Source organism: Phyllostomus hastatus, unplaced genomic scaffold (genome assembly GCF_019186645.2).
Source record: "Phyllostomus hastatus isolate PE091 unplaced genomic scaffold, TTU_PhHast_1.1 phas_scaffold_78, whole genome shotgun sequence".
NCBI classification, from domain to species: domain Eukaryota; kingdom Metazoa; phylum Chordata; class Mammalia; order Chiroptera; family Phyllostomidae; genus Phyllostomus; species Phyllostomus hastatus.
This window is the reverse complement of record NW_025334041.1, coordinates 57,399,742-57,421,895: the sequence shown is the minus strand read 5'-3', so window position 1 is coordinate 57,421,895 and position 22,154 is coordinate 57,399,742.

Sequence of the window (22,154 nt, the reverse complement as noted above, 5' to 3'; positions counted from 1 at the left end):
GACAATGACTATAATTTTAAACAACAATGCAAAGCAATAGATGTGGACAAGTAGGAGGGCACTATTTTCTGGAATGTAAAGAATAGTGTTACTCTAGAAATGACCTGTATACATCCCTCAAACCACTCTATCTGATCAAAAAGATCATATGTAACAAATGAGGGAGGTAATTAGAAAAATGACAGAAGTTAAGAGAATGTTCAGTGTTTAAGTTAGCCCTGTCAAGGTTAGCCCTGGCTGGTGTAGCTCAATAGATTGAGTGCCAGAACAGTGGGGGAAGCATGAGGTAACCACACATTGATGTTTTTCTCTCTTTCTCCTTCCTTTCCCTTCTCTCTAAAAATGAATAAATAAAGTATTTTTAAAAAACTCAATTCAGCAGAACATAATACAGCAAAGCAAATGTCCAAAAAATTATGAAAAGCAAAGATATGTTGAAATTATTACTAGGAATTGAAAGTGGAGAAAAATAAAGTCATGTTATTTAGAAGGAACTCAACAAAAACTCCATAATTTTTTACCATTAAAATTTAAAGCAGTATAATTTGGGATATCAAACAGGACATGTAACTGATAAAATAAATTAAACCAAGTTGAATCACTTTCAAATAAGGACCAAGGATGGAGAATGAATGCTGTCCATATAGGCAAAAGCAATAATATTCTCAAGAAAGTACAAAAACTAGGAAGGATAGAATAAGAGCTATAAGACCAAGAAGGAGATAAAACAGGTTTGGAGAAGATTAATTAGTTGTAGGGAAGTATACTATAGCTATATACTACTTTGATATATTTGGCAATCTTAAACATGATTTTCTTAGGAAGTATGAGTTACAATTGGAGAAGAAATAGAAAACCCAAATAACTGATAGTCACTGAAAAATTATTAAAGTACAGTAGTTAATAATCTTAAACAAATTTCCAGGTTCAGTTAAATTAATCAGATAAGCTGTTGCTTTATTGTTCCTCCGTTGCCCTTTCACTTAATGATTTTAGCATGCCTTGATTATGACCTGAATCAGTTATTATATTAAGTGGGACAAAATGGTGATTTTCATAATTTTGTTCATTTCCTTTTCATTTATTAGCTATAATTCTTTCATAAAAAAAGGAATTTGAAGAGGCCCTCTGAGCTGGGGTTATTTGGTTACTCTGAAATACAGTTACTTCTGGAATAGCAGAATATATCCTTCATTCTTTTTCTCAGGCAGCAGTAAAGTTTTTGGAGGGAAATTCTATTTGGGGAATATCAGACGTATGAATTAATGTATATTGAAATGTGTCAAAATCAATTACACTTATTCTTTTTTGTTACAATTCATTTCATTTTATTTTTTGGTGGTTATACCTTTATTTTTAAAATTATATTTTATTGATTATCCTATTAAGTTGTCTTGATTTTTCACACTTTGCCCCTCTCCACTCAGCACCATCAACTCCCTCAGGCCGTCCCCACACCATTGTTCATGTCCGCAGGTCATGTGTATAAGTCCTTTGGCTATTCCATTTCTTATTCTATATTTTACATCCCCATGACTGTTCTGTGACTACCTTACCAACTTGTACTTCTTAATCCCCTCACTTCACCCATTCCCCTATACCGACCTCCCATCTGGCAGCCATCAAAATGCTCTCTGTATTCATGTTTCTTTCTCTGTTCTTGTTTGCTTAGTTTGTTTTTTAAATTCAATTGTTGACAGATACATATTTTTTTGCCATTTTATTGTTCCTAGTTTTGATCTTTTTCTTAAATAAGTCCCACATTTCTAATAATGATTTGGTGATGATTAACTCCTTTAGATTGTTCTTGTCTTTGAAGCTCTTTATCTGCCTCTTGATTCTAAATGATAGCTTTGCTGGGTAGAGCAATCTTGGCTGTAAGTCCCTGCTTTTCATGACTTTGAATATTTCTTGCCAATCCCTTCTAGACTGCAAAGGTTCTTTTGAGAAATCAGCTGATAATGTAATGGGAATTTCCCTATAGGTAACTAACTTCTTTCCTCTTGCTACTTTTAAGATTCTCTTTATGTTTAAACTTGGGCATTATAATTGTGTGTCTTGCAGTGGGCCTCTTTGCATCCATCTTGTTTCAGCTTCCTGGACTTGCCTATTTTCCTTCACCAAATTAGGGAAGTTTTCTTTCATTATTTTTTTCAAATAGATTTCCAGTTTCTTACTCTTTCTCTTCTCTCTCTGGTACCCCTATGATGCAAATGTTGGACTGCTTGAAGTTGTTCCAGAGGCTACTTACAATATCCTCATTTTTTTTTGGATTCCGTTTTATTCTTGTTTTTTTTTTTTTTTTTAAGATTTTATTTATTTTTAGACAGAGGGGAAGGAAGGGAGGAAGAGATGGAAAGAAACATCAATGTGTGGTTGTCTCTCATGCACCCTCTACTGGGGACCTGGCCCGCAATCGAGTGCCCTGTGCCCTGACTAGGAATTGAATTAGCAACCCTTTGGTTCTCAGGCCAGCACTCAGTCCACAGAGCCACACTAGCCAGGGCCATTCTTGTTGTCCTGATTGGTTTGATTTTTGCTTCCTCATGTTCCAAATCATTGATTTGATTCTCGGCTTCATCCATTCTACTGTTGTTTCTCTGTAAATTGTCTTTATTTCAACTAGTGTACCCTTTGTTTCTGACTAGATCTTTTTTATGCTGTTCAAGTCCTCACTAAGTTCCTTGAGCATCCTTATAACCAATGGTTTGAACTGTCCATCTGATAAGTTGCTTATGTCCATTCCATTTAGCTCTTTTTGTAGTTTTGACTTGTTCTTTTAAATGGGCCATGTTCCGTCTTCTCATTTTGGCAGCCTCCTGGTGTTTGTTCCTATGTATTAGGTAGTACTGCTTTGACTTTGTGTCTTGGTAGTGTGTCCTAATGTAGTAGGTGTCCTATAGTGTCCAGTGGCACATCCTCCCCTATCACACAAAATGTGCACTCGAGGTGCACCCTTCTTGTGGGCTGAGCACACCCTACACTTGTAGATGAGACTTGATTGCTGTTGGCAGGTCAATGGGAGGGATTTACCCAGGCTAGTCAGCTGCTGGGACGGGCTGTGACCACTGATAACCACCCTCTGCCATCCATGGAGGATCAGCTGTGCAGGGGCAGGGTGGTGGTGCTCTGACATGGTCTGTAGTTGTCCACTGGCACAGGCTCTGGGGTTTCCCAGTAAGTTCTGGGGAAGGTCAGCTCTGACCTGTGTTTTGACCAGGGCCACTGTGCCTGATCTATAAAGCAATCTGAGATGGCTGCTACTTGTGGTGGGCTTCGAGATTCCAGGGAAAACCAAGTTGTAAATAGGCTGGTTGCTGCTAGCACCAGGCATGGTGCGCTCTGAGGCTGGCTGTTGCATGTTTGTGAGGATTTAGGAAGTTGTGAAGCATGAGCCCAGACCAGACATTCATATGGCAAAGCATCTTGAGTGGTCCCTTAAGTTGTGTGGGGCGGAGTCTCAGGGGATCTCCAGGGTGGGGCAAACTATGCTAGCCAGATTGACAGAATCTCAGAGTGGCACAGCTTGAGAGCTGTGTGGAGGGAGGGTTCAGAGAAGGGACAGTGGCCTCTGCTTGCCTTGATGCCAGACACTTCAGTTTCTGCCTATATGCCACTGGTGCGTTTTAAAATTGCTGCACTGGTAGTGGAGCTCAGAGGTAGTGAATTTGAGTAGGATAGTCTGTATGTGGATTCTTCAAGAGGAACTGCTCGGAACTCCAGTATTTCTTCCACCAACACATCCCCACTGGTTTTTGCAGCCAGAAGTTGTGGGGATATATTCCTGAAACTGAAACTCTGGGCTGCGGGACATGGTATGGAATTGGGCCTCCTTTCTCCCAAGATATCCCTCCCAATTTTTTATCTGCCACACATGGATGTGGGAACAGTCCATTCCAACACCCCTCCTACCAGTCTGGATGGATGTGGTTTCTTTAGTTCCATAGTTGTCAAACTTCTATTTGACTTGATTTCTGACAGTTCTGAGTAATGGTTGTTGTAGAGTTTAGTTGTAATTTTGATGTGGTTGTGGGAGGAGGTGTGCCATGTCTGTCTGTACCACCACCTTGACTGGATATCTCCTTTCATTTTACTTTTTACTAAGATTTTATTTTCACAGCAGTTTTAGGACACAGATTAATAAAGAACTGAGATTTCCTATATCCTCTCTTTTCCTCTCCATATGGCCTCCACCATTATCAACATCTTCTTCCAATATGGTATATGTGTTACCATGTGGTATATTTGATGACCCTACCTACATTGACACATCATAATCACTCAAATTCCATAGTTAATGTTCAGTCTTGGTGTTGTATATTCCATGGGTTGGGACAAGTATATCCATCCATGGACATATACCTATCAGTATAGTATCACAAAGTATTTTCACTACTGTAAAAATCCTACGTGCCTCACCTATTTCATTTCTCCTTCCCACCTCCACCACCTGGCAACCACTAATACTTTCACTGCTTTCATAGTTTTTCCTGTTCAAGAATTTTATATAGTTAGGATCATCTAGCATTTTCAGATTGACTTCTTTGACTTAGCATTTTGCATTTGAGATTCCTCCAAGTCTTTTCATGATTTAATAGCTCATTCATTTTTAGTACTGAGTAGTCATCCATCTACCCATTCAGCTACTGAAGGACATCTTGGTTAATTCCAGGTTTTTGGTTGTTATAAACAGATCTGCTATAAACTTCCATTTATGTGGACATAAGTTTTCAGGTTTTTTAAGGTAAATACCAATAGTAATTGCTGGGTTGTATGGTAAGAGTTTGTTTTGTTTTGGTAAGAAGTCACCAAGCTGTCTTCCAAAGTGATTACACCATCTCTTGCTCACTCTCTTCTCCTGGTATTCCCATGATGTGGATGTTGTTACGCTTCATGTTTTCCCAAGGTTTCTTAAGCTCTCATTCTTTTTAATCCTTTTTGCTGCTCTGCTTGAGTGTTCTTTTCTACCTGGTCTTTCAAATCACTGATTATATCATTTACATCATATAACCTACTGTTTGTTCCTTCTACTGCATTATTTATTTCAGATATTTCATTTGTTATTTTTGACTTGTCCTTTTTTATTGCTTCTATGTCATTTTTGTGCTCTCAAGTATCCTTATAATTATTACTCTAAAATCTATATCTGATAAATTGTTTGCCTTCCTTTCATGTAGTTCTTCTGGGGGGTCCTCTTGTTCTTTTATTTGGGGCCTGTTTCTTTGTCTTCCCATTTTGGCTGCTTCTTTGTATTTGTTTCTATGTATTAGGTAGATCTGCAAATATTCTGATTCAGACCATGTCAGATGCTGCTTATGACTGGCCCTGGGCAATCTGTTTAGAGCTATCAGCCATCCACAGCTTGTGGCTCCCCCTGCTGGGCCTGTTTGTATACAGAAAGAACCAGGGTGTGCACCAAAGCTGACTTCTATCAGTATCAGGCCCAGTGGAAGGACAGCTAAAGTCTCAGATTTCCCAGAGATCTTTCTTTGTTGATAAACTTAGTCACTGATATAGCCTCAAGCTGGACTCAGAAGCACGGCTTAAGCCCCACAGGTTGGGGCAGAGTAATTCCTGTGGGCAGGGCTACTGCTTCCCCTCAGGGTGATGCCAGTTGGAGGGGAGTTGCTGTACCTGAGAAAAATGGTCTCTGCAGTATGGAAAATGACTCAGCACAGGGATCATGGTGCCTGTTGCTTCAGTTCCCTTCCCAGAGCCACCAGACACAGGCTTTCCACACATATTTCTCGTCCATCTTGCTCTTCTGCTGGAGTCCGGGGTACAGGGCTGCCAAAGAAGTTTTGTGCATTGACCCTTTAAGAGGCTATTTCCAGCTGTCTTTCCCTGGCAAAGTCTTGTTGCTTTTCACAAATGGATGTTATCTGGGTTCCTTTTCCAGCTCTGGTGCTGTAGGCTGGGGAACCCAACTTGGGGTTTAGACCTCACACTTCTTGGGGGAACACCCTGGCCACTAAAATATCCCTCAGGCACTTCAGCTGCTGCCCAGCCAGCTCTGTCATGACTCTTCCACACTCCCTACCAGTCATGTTGGTGGTGAAGTGTTTTTTTTTCCTCTGTACTTGGTCATAAGGCTTCTCTCAAAACAGTGTTCATTGGTTATTCAGGATGATTCTGAGATAGTGTTCAGTTGGTTATTAAAATGATTTCACTATGTAGGGGAAATGGAGTTAGTCAGGTTCTCTCACTGAGTCCAATAAGCAGTATTCCCATAACCTTGAGAATTGACCTGCATGCGCAGAATCAGGCTGTGGTATATAATGCTGGACACCCCGTCGGCTTTGTGTGCATTTAGTATATAAAGGAGTTGGGACTTCCTGCTCCATGGCTGTGGCATGTGTGGATTGCCCCGCCCTTGAGTAAATGTATGTCAGGCATTCTCGCAGCTCTTTTCAGAGCTGTGGGAATCCTGAGTGAACCTGCCTATCCTTGAAAGGCTACAAGACAGTTGGTGCCATCAGCAGGACTTGTTGCAGTATGGTTTGAAAATGGAGGAGCCCTTGAGACCCCCAAGAGGGCATGGAATGGTAGCTGGTCACCCGTATGTGGTATCCAGTGGCAAGTCTCCTGGAAGCATGGGCTCCTCCCAAGAATTGGCCTGATGTTGGTGTACCCAACATGGTAGAGAAGGCTTTGTGAATGGTAAGGGAGACCCTAGACAAGCCGAGTACCCAGGTGGCTGTGGGGGCCATGGGCTGGGTGTTTCTTTCAGCTACGCAAGCTGAAATGGAGACTGCACTTTGCAATGCAGCGAAGTTACGTGAACTACAAAGAAGAGAGGAAGCCTTGCAGGTGAGGATCTGTGCCCTGAAGGAAGACTTCTGAATTGTAGAGCTTCAGCACTTACCCTCCCTGGTCATTTCGGATGAGTTGGAGGAGGATAGAGAAGAACCAAGTTCCCTGTGAGTCTGCCGAGTAGTGCTACAGAAGATGAAGTTGCAGCAGTCCCTGGTGCCTGGAGGAGATCCTGTTGATCCCTCCCAGGTGGTTGGACACACAACTTATTGTCCCTGTACACAGGCTGAACTGGTCGGTCTTGTGAATCAGTTTCACCAGAAACCCAGGAATCCCTTAGCAGCATGGATCTTACTACACCTTTGGATTTAGGGGTGGATAGCATTATGTACACTGATAATGAGGTGGAAAAGTTAGCTTCCATCACAAACCACCCCTCTTTGTGCCAATGGCTGCAGAATAACTGGAGGCACAGATGGGGGCAGGGATCACATTTTCTGTCAGAATGGGTCATGGCAGCTATTTGTACAGTGTGGGTGGATGCAGGGAGATATTCCAGACACTGTGAGCAAATGGCAGTCCTTTGTGGACTTAGTGCAAATCCTGCAGGAGTTGGGCATATGCCAGGGAGTATGGGGGAGACAGACTCAATAACAGTAGAAAGGAGTACAGATAGTGTTCTGCACTTCCTCTGTCTCAAACAGCACCCCAGTGCCAGTGACCAAGACACAGATAAAGTCAGACCTTTTAGGGGCTAGCGTAGATAAAACTGAGATTGATAGGAAGCCAAATGCATACTTATTAGAACTTTGGAGACACTTGCAGGCTGACCAATGTTTCCTGCCATCCCAGAAGAAAAAGGCAGTGAGGAGGAAGCCTGAGTATGCTACCCAAGAGGCCCATGCAGTCAGGCTGGAAGACCACCTGGCTGTGCCAACCTCCCAAGAAGAAGGAACAGATATCCTTTGGACATTTGAATAGGGGGAAGGCTGAGAGACCCATCTATAGGTGAAGGGTGGGGACCAGAGGCTGCATGTAGAATTGGCTATCCATTGGTCCCCTGTAAATACCCAGTGGGTCCTGGTACTAGAGTGTACCCTCCTGTATGGAAACCCTGAGAACTTTTTGGGGCCTGAGGCCTCTATTGATGGTTATAGGGAACATGTAAAGGTGAAGGCTGCACAGCTCTTTCTGGGTATTGGGCATTTGCCCCCCTATGAATATACTGTTTATGTATCCCCTATTCCTGGCTATTGACATGCTCCAAGGATTGTGGCTCCAAATTTCTGTAGGAGAGCTTTGCCTGAGGGTGCAAGTGGTAAAAGCCATTCTGTGGGGACATGCTGGGCATCCCCCCACCCCCATTCAGTTGCTGCCTCCAAGACAGGTAATGGCAGAGAAGCAATATCAGTTGCCTGGGAGACATGAGGAAATCATGGCAACTGTAGAGAGTTGGAAAAGTGGGGATAATCAGGGCTGCTCACAGTGCCTTTAACTCCCTCATGTGACTAGTGAAAAAGCCTGATGGCACATGGAAAATGATGGTAGATTACCTGGAGCTCAATAAGGTCAGTCCTCCAATATGTTTCAGTGGTTCCTTCTGTGAACTTGATGGACCAGTTAAATAATGAGCTGGGAACTTACCACTTTGTAGCTGATCTAGCAAATGCCTTTTTCTCCATTGATGTTGCTCAGGAAAGTCAAGATCAGTTTGACTTCACATGGGAAGGCTAACAGTGGACCTTTACAGTGCTCCCTCAAGGGTACTTGCATAGCCTGACCATCTGTGATGGGCTTGTGGCAGAGTACCTGGCTAAGTGGCCATGGCCTACAGAAGTGCACCTTTTCCATTATATTGATGGCATTTTTCTAACTAGTGATTCTCTTATAGAGTTAGAGAAAGCAGTACCACAAGTGCTGTCACACCTGAAGTCATGCAGATGGGCAGTCAATGAAGCCAAGCTGCAAGGGCCTAGATCATCTGTCAAATTCTTGGAGGTTTTCTGGTTGGTTAGACAAAAATCATCCTTGATGTGGTGATAGATAAGTTTCAGGCATATCCTACCCCTACCAGCGTGAAACAGCTCCAGATATTTTTGGGCCTGCTGGGATACTGGAGAGTGTTCATGCCCCACTTTGCTCAAGTTGTTCATCCCAAAGTGTAGAAGACACTTTGTTAAAAAAGGGAGGGAGGCGGGACTGGACCCAAACTTTGGAACAAGTGTTCCAAAGAGTGGAGCACATTCTTAAAACATGCTCAGGCCTTACATGCTCTGGATTCTTCTAGACCCTGTGAGCTAGAAGTGCATGTGACACAAGAAGGCTCCGGATGGGGTCTGTGACAGTGATTGGGAGGCTGCGTCAATCCTTGGGTTTCTGGTCCCAACTATGGAAGGGAGCAGAGGCACTGTACTCCTTGGCTGAAAAGCAACTTGCTGCACTGTATGCTGCCCTGTTGTCCATGGAATCTATAACAGGAACTGCTCCATGACAATAAGGACCACTCACCCGATTGCAAGGTGAGTTTCAGGCTGGATGATCAAGCCTTGTAAGTGGGATGGCTCAGATGTCCATGCTGGCTAAGTGGGGGGCTTATGTGCAATAAAAGAGTACTCTGCCAGCTAGCCCTTTATGGGCCAAGCAGCATGAAATGTTGGGCCCTGTCACCTATGTAGATGAAAAATCTGCTCTTGCCCCTATAGAAGAAATGGAAGCTATCTCCTTCCATGAAGGGCAGGCACATATTCCCTCAGATGCATGGTATACTGATGGGTCCAGCAGGGGTCAGCCTGCTGTGTGGACTGCTGTGGCAAATAAACTAGAAACAGACACAATCTAGTTTGGCACTGGAGTAGTCAGAGTAGCCAGTGGGCAGAATTGTGAGCTGTGTGGTTTGTGGCTACCAGTGAAGCACCACACCTATTTGCACAGATAGTTGGGCAGTGTACTGAGGACTGACATTGTGAATCTCAACATGGCATGAAAATAAATAGATGGTTATGCATAGGCCATTATGGGGGCAGGCGTTGTGGCAAGACCTATGGGAATTAGGCTACCAGAAACAAATCACTATATATCATGTGACCATGTGTGCACCTCTTGCTTCCCCTAGGAATGATGAGGTTCACACCCTAGCCAAGGTGTGATGGCTGGAAATGGTGCCTGCTGACTAGTCAGGAACAGGAGTCACTTAGTGGCTATACCATCATTTCTTACATGATGGACAGAAGACCATGTGGTCTATTATAAAAATTTGTGGGTTACCTCACCTTAGCATAGGTATAGGAAGCTTGTGAAACCTGCATTGTCTGCTCATGAGAACATCCCCAGATGCCTGTGGGAACTACTGGACAGATGGTGCAGGGACAGGTACTGCTGACCGTATGGCAAGTGGATATGATTGAACCCCTGCTCAGCTCAGAGGGGTATAAGTTCTTAATCACATGTGTGGACACAGCTACTGGACTTTTAGCTGCCTATCCTGCATGGTACCTGGATCAGAAAATGGTAATTTCTCAAAACAGGCAAACAAAATACAACCAGAGACATTAAAATAAAAAATAAACTGACAGTAACCAGAAAGGAGAGGAAAGAGGGATAATAGGGTGTGGGAGGGCTCCCCCCACAGAGCCCTCCTGGCTTCAGTGGATGAGAATAAATCTACCAAGACATGATCTGCCTGGGGAGGAAAAGTGGCCAATCTCAGAAGAGAAGGGCCTTGAGCCTGTTCCTCAATGGGCTTTTATTGGGTTTAGTTTGCATAGGAATACAGGGCATATACATAAAGATCATCAATCATTGTCACGCAGTAATGGTCAAACAATAGATAGCATTTAAAGAACTCTGAGAGTTTATTCTAAGTCAGGGTCAGATAAAGTGATGTCAAAGGGCCTTAAAACTTTGGGAAACAAACTCATTTTATGCCTGGATTCTTATCATTTAAATTGAAGTATTCTTAGTAAAGCAGGTTTCACAGGATTTTATGCTCACTCTTAGGCCTGATTGTCCCTGGAAACCACCCATTCCAGCACAGGGCCACACCCACCTCCAGCATTGTCTGAGGCTTAAAATTAGGTGGGGGATGTGGGCAGCCAAGAGATTAGGAAACTTCTAACAGATAGAATGAGGACTCAGGCTATGACAGAGCCAAGGGGTGAAGGTCCATCACCTTGTGGACTGTGAATGTGTGGAATGTGACCTGGACCAACATCCACACTGGGGCGAAGCAGTGGTATGACTGGCCCAGTCCATTGATCTGCTACTCCATATGGGATAGCTCAGGGTGGCTCACTACTGAGGTCATGGAGTTTGCTGGATCAGCTCCCCTTTGTATTGGGAACCTCAAAGGACAAGCCCCAGTAGGCTGGGCTCCAATAGATGTGAGTCAGACTCAGACTCTAAAACATTCCTGGGAGGCATGGAATGAGGTTTGGGCTGCAGTTCACACTGGGGCCCTTTTAGGTGTGTGACTGACATGGGTGGCTGTACCTGCCCAGAAATTGGACTGGCTATTGTACCTGGAGATGGCCCTAATTGCCTGCTCTAGTTCAGAAAACTCTTGCAATCCGACCAACCATTTGGGATGTGTTTAAGGTGTGATATCAGATAAAGCATACTCACTGGTGGTATTACCCACTAGCTATTTTTTCTCAAGTTGCTTCTATAGTCCCCGAGACTGAAATAACTGCTTTGCTTTGCACACTGCTTGTTCATTGAATTCCACACACTATTCCTTGAGCCTCTTAAATGAGGAAGTGTTTCAGTTGAGAAAAGTAGCCTTACAAAATCGTATGAATTTAGATATGCTTACTATATCACAAGGTGGGGTGTGTGCCTTAGTAGGGGCTGAATATTGTGTGTACATTCCAGACGTTGATGACAATGTTAGCCAAGCTCTACAGGCATTAGCTTCTGAGACCCATGTGATCAAACACCTGAGAGGTGATCCCCTGCAGGAATGGCGGGCATCCCTAACTACTGAATGGCAGTACGTCCTTGCTTGTCTTGGGTGGCTGTGTTTGTGTTCTGGTTGTGTGTTGTTCCAGTTTGTATTGTTTTGGCATTTGGGTTCAGGGCTCTACCCCCTTCACCATGGGACCCTCACAGAAGACACCCTCATGTAGATTGTACAGTGAGGAAACCTGAAGGGGTGGATTGTAGGGGAAATGGAGTCAATCAGGCTCCCTCACTGGGCTGGATAATCAGTACTATCCTTAACGATAACCTTGAGAATGGGCCCGAATGCCCTGAATCAAGCTTTACTATATAATATCTTGGCACTCTGCCAGTTTTGTGTGCATTTAGTATGTGAGATTTGGGACTTCCTGCCATGAGAAACTTGGCTTGTGGCATGCATAGATCGTCTTGCCCTTGAATAAAGGCATGGCAGGCATTCCCATGGCTCTGCAAATTTTCTTCTATCTGCCTGAATCCCAAGTGCACCTGTCCAGCCTTGAAAGGCTATAAGACACTCTACAATTTAGTTGTAATTTCAGTTTGGTCCTGGGAGGAGGTTTGTTCACAACCACTTACTCCTGTGCCATCTTGGATCTCCTGAATATTCTGTATCCTTCTACTTTTCCATATTCATCTGTTATGTGTAGTAGTTTCTTGGAGTCTTTAGGGTTTTCTATGTATAATATTATGCCATCTGAAAATAATCAGAGTTCTATTTTCTCCATTCCAATTTGAATGCCTTTTATTTTTTCTTTTCTAATCACTGTGTCTAGGACTTTCAGTACTATGTTTAATAAGAGTGGTGAAAGCAAGCATCCCTGTCTTCTTCCTGATCTTAAGAAAAACACATTTAATTTTTTGCCTATTGAGTGTGATGTTGTCTGTAGGTTTTTCATATATGGCCTTTATTATGTTAAGGTATGATTACTCTATTCCAGCTTTGCTGAGAGTTTTTATCATAAATGGCTGCTGCATCTTATTGAATGTTTTTCTCCATCTATTGATAGGATTATGTGATTTATTTGTTTATGTATCAGATTTATTGATTTGCAAATATTGTACCAATTTCGCATCCTGAAAATAAATCTCACTTGATCATGGTATATAATGTTTTTAATGTATTACTGAATCCAGTTTGCTCATATTTTGTTGACAATTTTAGCATTTATGTTTATCAGGGATATTGGCCTATACTTTTCTATTTTTGTAGTGCCTTCATCTGGTTTTGGAATTAGGATAATACTGCCCTTGTAAAATGAGCTCAGAAGTCTTACCTCCTGTAGATTTTATGTGTATAGTTTGAGGAGGATAGATACTAGTATTTTTTTTAATGTTTGGTAAAATTTACCAGTGAAGCCATCCAGTGCAGGACTTTTGCCAGTTTTTTTAATAACTGCTTTCATTGCATTCGTTGTTATTAGTCTATTAACATTTTTCATTCTTTTTGATTCTGTTTTGTAAGATTGTCTGTTTCTAGAAATTTTTCTATTTTGTGAAAGTTGTCCACTTGCATAGTTGTTCATAGTATTTTTTTACAATCCTTTGTATTTCCATGATAGCACTTATTACTTTTCCTCTTTTATTTCTTTTCTTAAGGTTTTTTAAAATTTTATTTATTTATTTTTAGAGTGTGGGGAAGGGAGGGAGAAAGGAAGGGAGAGAAACATCGATGTGTAAGAGATATATAGATCAGGTGCCTCTCTCATGATCCCAAGTGGGGACCCGGCCCATAATCCAGGCATGTGCCCTGACTGGGAACCAAACCAGTGACCTTTTGGTTCACAGGCTGGTGCTCAATCCACCGAGCTGCACTAGCCAGGGTACCTCTTTTATTTCTGGTTTTATTTATTAGTTCCTCATTTTTTTTCCTTGAAGAGCTTATTACAGGTTATGCAATCTTGTTTATCCTTTCAATCAAAAAGCTCTTGGTTTCATTGATCTTTTACATTTTTTTAGTTTATATGTTATTTATTTCTGCTCTGATTTTTATTATTTCTTTCTATCTACTTACTCTGAGTTTTATTTGCTGTTTTTCTTCATGTTCATTTAGGTGTAGAATTAGTCTGTTTATTTGATATTTTTCTTGATTCTTCAGGTAGGTCTATAATTCTATGAACTTTGTTCTCAGGACTTCTATCTCTGTGTCCCATAGATGGTGGGTTGTTGTGTATTCATTTTCATTTCTTCCTTGGTAATTTTTTATTTCTTCCTTGATGTCATTGATAACCCATCCATTACTTAATATCATGCTATTTACCTTCTATGTATTTGCTTTTGAACATTTTATTGAAGTTGATTTCTAGTTTTATACCATTGTGATATGAGGAAATACTTGATATGATTTCAATCTTCTTGAATTTGTTAAGACTTATTTTGTGTCCTAACATATGGTCTTTTTTTGAGAATGTTTCTCATGCACCTGAGGAATATGGATATTATGCTGCTTTGGGATGAAATGTTTTATAAATATTAATTGAGTCCATTCAATCTAGCGAAAGATTTAAGGTTGTACTTTTCTTCTTGATTTTTATTTCCCTGGATTCTATCCATTCTTTGCAGTGGGGTATTCAAATCTCCTACTATGACTGTGTTGCTGTCATTTAAGTACTTCCTTAAAGTCTACCAAGGATTTATTTATATATTTAGGTCCTCCTATATTGGGTGCATATATATTTGCAAGGGTTATATATTTTTGTTGGGTCGATCCCTTTAGTGTTATGTAATGATCTTCTTTGTCTCTTGTTATGGATTTTGTTTTTTTTTCCTTTTAAAATACTTTTAAAAGGAAAAAATGAGTTTTGATTATGCTATTACAGTTGTTCCATCTTTTCTCTCCTTTATTCCCCTCTGCCTGGTACCCTCCTCCCACCATTGTTCCCCCACCTTGATTCATGTCCATGGGTCATACATATCAGTTCTTCGGCTTCTCCATTTCCCATACTATTCTTAACCTCCTCCTCTCTATTTTGTACCTACCATTTATGCTTCTTATTCCCTGAACATTTCCCCTATTCTCCCTCTACCCCTCCCTGCTGATAACCCTCCATGTAATCTCTATTGCTGTGAATTTGTTCCTGTTCTACTTGTTTGCTTAGTTTGCTTTTATTTATGGTTTTTAGATTCAGTTGTTGATAGTTGTGAGTTTGTTGTCATTTTACAGTTCTTATTATTGATCTTCTTTTTCTTAGATAAGTCCCTTTAACATTTCTTATAATAAGGTCTTGGTGGTGATGAACTCCTTTAACTTGACCTTATCTAGGAAGCACTTTACTGCCCTTCTGATCTAAATAATAGCTTTGCAGGATAGAGTGATCTTGGATGTAGGTCCTTGCCTTTCAGGACTTTGAATACTTCTTTCCAGCCCCTTCTTGCCTGCAAGGTTTCTTTTGAGAAATCAGCTGAAAGTCTAATGGGAACTCCTTTGTAGGTAAATGTCTCTTTTTCTCTTGCTGCTTTTAAGATGCTCTCCTTATCTTTCATCTTGGGTAATGTAGTTATGATGTTCATTAGTATGTACTTCCTTGGGTCCAAATTCTTTGGGACTCTCTGAGCTTCCTGAACTTCCTGGAAGTCTATTTCCTTCCTCGGACTGGAGAAGTTTTCCTTCATTATTTTTTCAAATGAGTTTTTAATTTCTTGTTCTTCCTCTTCTCCTTATGGCACCCCTATGATACTGATGTTGGAATGTTTAAAGTTGTCCTGGAGGTTCGTAAGCCTCTCCTCATTTTTTTGAATTCTTGTTTCTTCATTCTGTTCTGGTTGAATATTTATTTATTCCTTCTGCTCCAAACCCTTGATCTGAGTCCCTGTTCCCTTCACCTCACTGTTGTCTCCCTGTACATTTTCCTTTACTTCACTTTGTATAGCCTTCACTTTTTCCTCTGTTTTGTGACCACACTCAACCATTTCTGTGAGCATCCTTATTACTCTTGTTTTGAACTCTGCATCTGATAGGTTGGCTATCTCTTCATTGCTTAGTTGTATTTTTTCTGGATGTTTGACTTGTTCTTTCATTTGGGCCATATATTTTTTGTCTTGGCATGCCTGTTTCATAGTAAGTGGCAGAGCCTGAGGTATTTGCCAGGGTAGGTCATCCCATGGCACTGTCTGTGGAGGAGGTGTTCTAGATGGAACAAGTGCCACTTGCTCAACTCTTGGCAGGCTTTCAGTCACTTCCTCTGCTACCCACAACAAACGGGGCCCTTCTGGTGCTGATTCATGGGTGGGTGGTTTTGTATACCTTCTAGGACCCTTTGGATCTCTCCAACTAACTCTCTTGTGAGGCTGGGAATTTCTCCTGCCACCTCAACCCCCACAGGTGTTTTCATTCAGAGATTTTGAGGCTTTATTTTGCTGCACTGGAACCCTGGCTTGCATGGTCTGTCTCGATCTCAAGTTGTTCCTCCCAGTTTATCTGCATGGAAATGTGGGACCACCCAGTCCGCCAGCCACCACCTAGCCCAGTCCACCAGCCACCATCTTGCTGTGAGTCCTCTCCACCCTGGCTGCCTGTCTCCAACCCTCCTACCGGTCTGGATGAATGTTTCTTTTTTAACTCCTTGGTTGTCAGACTTCCGTACAGTTGGATTTTCTGGCAGTTCTGGTTATTTTTTGTTTTAAAATTTGTTGTTGTTCTTCTTTTGGTTGTGCAAGGAGGCAAAGTGTATCTACCTACCCCTCCATCTTGGCCGAAGTCTCTCTGGATTTTGTTTTGAAGTCTATTTTGTCAGACATAAGTATTGCTGTCTCAGCTTTTTTGTTGTTGTTGTTGTTTCTATTTGCATGGAATATATGAGGTCTGTCCAGAAAAACTCCAACCATTGTTAATATAATGAGAATGATTTGCACAATATCTGTGTATCCTGGCAGCCAAGGAATGTGGTCTTGAATGCTCATTCATGAACAACAACAGCTTCACTGTACTAGTGAGTGGGGGTGGTAGACACCATGGCATAAGCATGTGTACTGTGCGGCTATCACAATCAAAATGAGCCAGTAGAGCAATGAATCTGCATTACATTTTGCATTAAGCTTGAACATTCCTCTGTGAAAACTATTGGATGATTCAGAAGGCTGCTTCTATGGGTAGCTGGTGATTGGCAGCTTCATCATGACAACGTGCCTGCTCGTGCATCACATCTTATGCATAGTTTTTTTGTGAAACATCAAATCATGCAGGTGACAGACCTGCCTCCTGTAGTCCAGATATGGTACCCTGAGACTTTTGACATTTCCCAAAACAAAAATCACTTTTTTAAAGGGAAGAGTTTTCAGACCACCACTGAGATTCAGGAAAATATGATGGGGAAGCTGATGGTGATTGGGATAACTGTGAGAGATTCTAAGATGCCTACTTTGAAGGGAACTGAGGCATTATTGTCCTATGTGCAATGTTTCTTGTATCATCTTCAATAAATGTCTCTTATTTTTCTTAGTGTGTGGCTGGATACTTTCTGGACAGACCTCGTTGTGTTCTTCCGTCTACTTACTTTTAGCCTATTTGAGACTTTTGTTCTGAATTGTGTTTCTTGTAGACACCATATATTAGAGTCATATCTTATTGTACTTTCAATTACTTATGTATTTTGATTGGAACATTTAATCTATTTACTTTTAAGGTTATTATAGATAGGTACTTGTCACCATTTTTTTCTTTATACTTATATTCCTCTCTCTCTATTTCTTCTTATTTTAAAGCCAACCTTTTAACATTTCTTGCAGCGCTGGTTTGATGATAATGATGATTTTTAGCTTTCTTTTGTCTGGGAAGCTCTTCAGTTTTAAATGATAGCCTTGCTGGGTAGGGTAGCCTTGATTTCATGTTTTTATTTGTCATTATTTTGAATACTTTATGTCAATTTCTTCTGGCCTGAAATGTTTCTGTTGAGAAATCAGCTGATATCCTTATGGTAAGTCCCTTGTAGGTAACTGGTTTTTTTTTGTTTTTGTTTTTGTGGCTTTTAAGATTCTCTCTTTGTCTTGGCCCTTTGCCATTTTAATGATAATGTCTGTTGGCATGAGTCTCTTCAGGTTTATCTTTTTTTAAAAAAAATAATTACTTTTAGAGAGAGTGGAGGAGGGGAGAAGGGAGGGAGAGAAACATCAATGTGTGAGAGATACACCGATCAGTTGACTCTCACATACCCCCAACTGGGGACCTGGCATGCAACCCAGGAATGTACCCTGACTGGGAATTGAACCTGTGAACTTTCAGTTCACAGGCTGGCACTCAATCCACTGAGCCGCACCAAGCAGGACTAGTGTAAAAATCCCAGCTCTACCCTGAACTACGATTTCTTCTCATGGATGGTTACAACAGAGCAGGGCCAAAAGTCCCCTCTTTGTAGGGGCTTCTAACCCAGCAGGGCAGATCCAAAAGTCCCAGCTTGGCATGGTACACTACTGAATACATCAGAACAAGCCAAAAGTCCCAGCTCTGCACTGCTCCTCTATGCCTCTGAACCTAGCAGCTAGAATGGCTCAACAGGTGCGGGGAGGGTTGTTGACTGCACTAAAGTTAGGGAAGAACAGCCTTTCCCAAGCCATTCAGTTATGTCATTCTCATGGTCTCTGCTTAAAGCCACCCCAGAAAATAGGACTCATAAAGACATTGCTGGGTGTAACCAGCAGACTGCTCTGCAGGACTCATTTGTGTCATTATGACCTTTCCAGCAGTCAAAGTCCATACTGAGAACTCTCCAGGCCGGTACTATAAAAATAGGAGTGCTCTATCCTTGGAGAATGCACTCTGAGTCTTGCAGGTGGGATGAGTCCCCACTGATTCCCACTGCAGGATGCTTCACAGGCTCCTCTCTCTATTACTGTGTGTTGTAATCCCTGAGTGGGGTTAAGACTCCTTGCTCCTAGATGGAGGGAGTTCCACGGTTGTGGTATCTCTGGTTTCTCAGCTGTTTCTACACCTGCATGCAGGAATTTTCCCAAGCCATGTCCCAATCCTTCTCACCAGCCTCTGTGTAGCATATTTTGCACTCCTTGGTTATTAATATTTCATGTCAGCTGGGATTCAGTTGGTTGTTCAGATTGATTGCTCTGCAATTCAGCTGTAAATCCAGTTTGGGGCCAGGGACAAGTGGATGCAGCTTCCATCTACTTTACAGCCATCCCAAATGTTTCAGTTTGATGTAGTCCCATTGGTTTATTTTTTCTTTTCTTTCCCTTGCCTAAGGAGATACATCTGAAAAAAATATTGCTATGAGAAATGTCCTAGATTTTACTGCCTATGTCTTCTCAGATTTTTATAGTTTTGAGTCAGACATTAAAGATGGTCAAGTTTCATTCTTTTTGCATCCATCCATCAAATTTCTCAACACATATTCAATAGATTGTCTTGACCCTGTTATGTATTCTTCTCATCTTTGTCAAATATTAATTGACTGTAGAGGCATGGGTTTATTCCTATGCTCTCTATTTTGTTACTTTGATCTATAGGGACTGGCACAAATAACACTACTTTTTATTACATAAAAATATTTTATTACAACACCATAAGCATGTAATTCTGTAACATAACAATGTCACACTCAAGCATACCATATGACATTATAGGTGAAATGTTCAAATTTTTGTCCTTCTTGTGCGAAATATTCATGTAACCTACCAGCCATACTCAGTAGCATAATTTCTACCAGATCCTGTATATGTCTGTCTTTGTTCCAGAACCATGGTGTTTTGATTATTATGACTTTGTAGTACAGTTGCATATCAGGTAGTATGATACCTCCAACTTTGTTCTTCTTTCTCAATATTGTGAAGGCTATTTGAGTTCTTTGTGTTTTCATATAAATTTTTGAAATATTTGTTCTGGTTCTGTGAAAATCCATTGGTATTTTGATTGGAATTATGTTGAAACTATAGATTGCTTTGGGTAGTATGCACATATTAATGATGTGTAGTTTTCCTATCCATGAACATGTTATGTGCTTCCACTTGTTTTTAAATTCTTTCACTTCTTTTTCAGCTTTTCATAATTTTATTAGTACAGGTCTTTATCTTTTTGGTTAAATTCATTCCTAGTTACCTTATTATTTTTTATTGCAATTGTAAATCGATTTGATTTCTTAGTTTCTCTCTTTATTGGTTCATTGTTAGTATACAACTGACACTAGTTTTGGAACATTAATTTTGTATCCTGCTACTTTACTGAATTCACTTATCAGTTCTGGTAGTTTTTTGGTGAAGTCTTAACAATTTTGTCTATACAGTATCATGTCATATGCAAATAATGACAGTTTAAATTCTTCCTTTCCATTTTTTTATTTTAAAAAAGATTTTATTTATTTCTACAGAGAGGGGAAGGGAAGGAGAAAGAGAAGGAGAGAAATATTGATCAGCTGTCCATCTCATGCCCCCAACCAGGGATCCAGGGTACAACCCGAGCATGTGCCCTGATCAGGAATTGAACTGGAGACCTTTTGCGTTGAGTGATGATGCCCAATCCATTGAGCCACACCAATCAGGACCTTCCTTCCCATTTTAGATGCCTCTTATTTCTCCTTCTTCCTTCTTCCTTTTTCTTTCTCTCCCTCCTCCTCCTCCCCGACTCCTTCCTTCCTCTTCTTCTGAATGCTGTGGCAAAATGTTTCAGTACCATGGTGAATAAGAGTAGTGAAAGAGAACATCCCTTCTTCTTCTTGATCTTAAACACTTTTAGTTTTTGCCTCATGGTTATGATGTTGGCTCTGGGTTTATAATATATGGCCTTTATTATATTGAGATACGTTTTCTCTGTTTTGTATTTATTAGCTCTGAGTTTTTATCATAATGGTGTGGCAGATTTATTCAAATGTTCTTTCTGCATTTGTTGATATGATTGTGTGATTTTTATTTTACATTTTATGTGATATATCACATTTATTGATATGCAGAAATTGTACCATCCTTGTATCCTTGGCATGTATTTCACTTGATCATGGTGTATGATCTTTTACTGTATTGCTGGATTTCATTATGTAATATTTTATTGAGAATTTTAGTATCTATATTCATTAAGAATTTTAGTGTATATATTTTTTCTTTGTAGTATCTTTATCTGGTTTTGGAATAAGAGTAAATTCTGGCCTCTTAAAATAAGCTTGGGAGACTTTCAAATATTTTTGGAATATTTTGGGAATAATGGGTGTTATTTCTTCTTTTAATGTTTGTAAGAATTTACCTGTGAAGCCCTCTGGTACAGGACTTTTGGTTGTGGGAGTTTTTTAAATTATTGTTTTAATTTCATTAGTTGTAATTGGTATAGTCAGACTTTCTAACTCTTCTTAATTCAGTTATAGAAGATTGTATGTTTCTAGGAATTTATCCATTTCTTCCAGTTTGTCCAATTTTTTGCCAATATAGTTGTTCATAATATTTTCATACAATCTTTTGTATTTCTGTATTTTCAGTTGTCACTTCTCCTCTTTCATATCTGATTTTATTTGGGTTCTCTCCCTTTTTTTTATGTCTCATTAAAAGTTTGTCAATCTTGCATACCTTTTACTCTTTTAAAGATTTTATTTATTTATTTTCAGAGAGAGGGGAAGGAGGGACAAAGAGAGGAAGAGAAACATCAATGTGAGAGAGAAACATCAGTTGGCTGCCTCTCGCATGCCCCAAACCAGGGACCTGGCCTACAACCCAGGCATGTGCCCTGACTGGGAATCGAACCAGTGGACCTTTGGCTCACAGACCAAATCCACTCAATCCACTGAGCAACATCAGCCAGTGAGATATTTTGTATATCTTTTAAAAGAATCAGCCATTGGTTGCATTGATATTTTGAATTTTTTAGTATTTATTTATTCTTTTCTTCTACTTTGGACTTTGCTTCTTTTTTTAAGTTTCTGTGGATGTAGTGTTAGATTGTAAAATTTTTTAAAACATTATTTTATTTTTTATTAACACTTATCACCTTCTACCCTCTTTCACCTTCATTCCACCCCACCCCATGTTAGATTATTTATTTGAGATTAACTTTGCTTTGAGATGTAGGCCTGTATTGCTATGAATTTTCCTCTTAGGACTGATTTTGCTGTGTCCCATACATTTTTGGTTGTTATATGTTCATTTTTATTTGTGTTAAGGTAACTTTTGATTTCTTTCTTGATCTCATTGTTAACCCATTCATTGTTTAGTAACATGTTATTTAGACTCTTTGTGTGTTTCTGTGTTTTAAGTTATTTTTTTGTAATTGATTTCTAGTTTCATAGTAGGGTAGTCAAAGAAGGTGCTTGATATGATTTCAATCTTCTTGAATTTATTAAGACTTGTTTTGTGTTCTATATGGCATCTATTCTAATTAAATGTTTCATGTGCACTTGAAAAATATGTATGTTCTCCTCCTTTGGGTAAAATGCTCTAAAATTATCAATGAAATCTATCTGGTGTAGTATGTCATGTAAACCAGATGTTTCCTTGCTGATTTTGTTTGTCTTAATGATCTATCTATT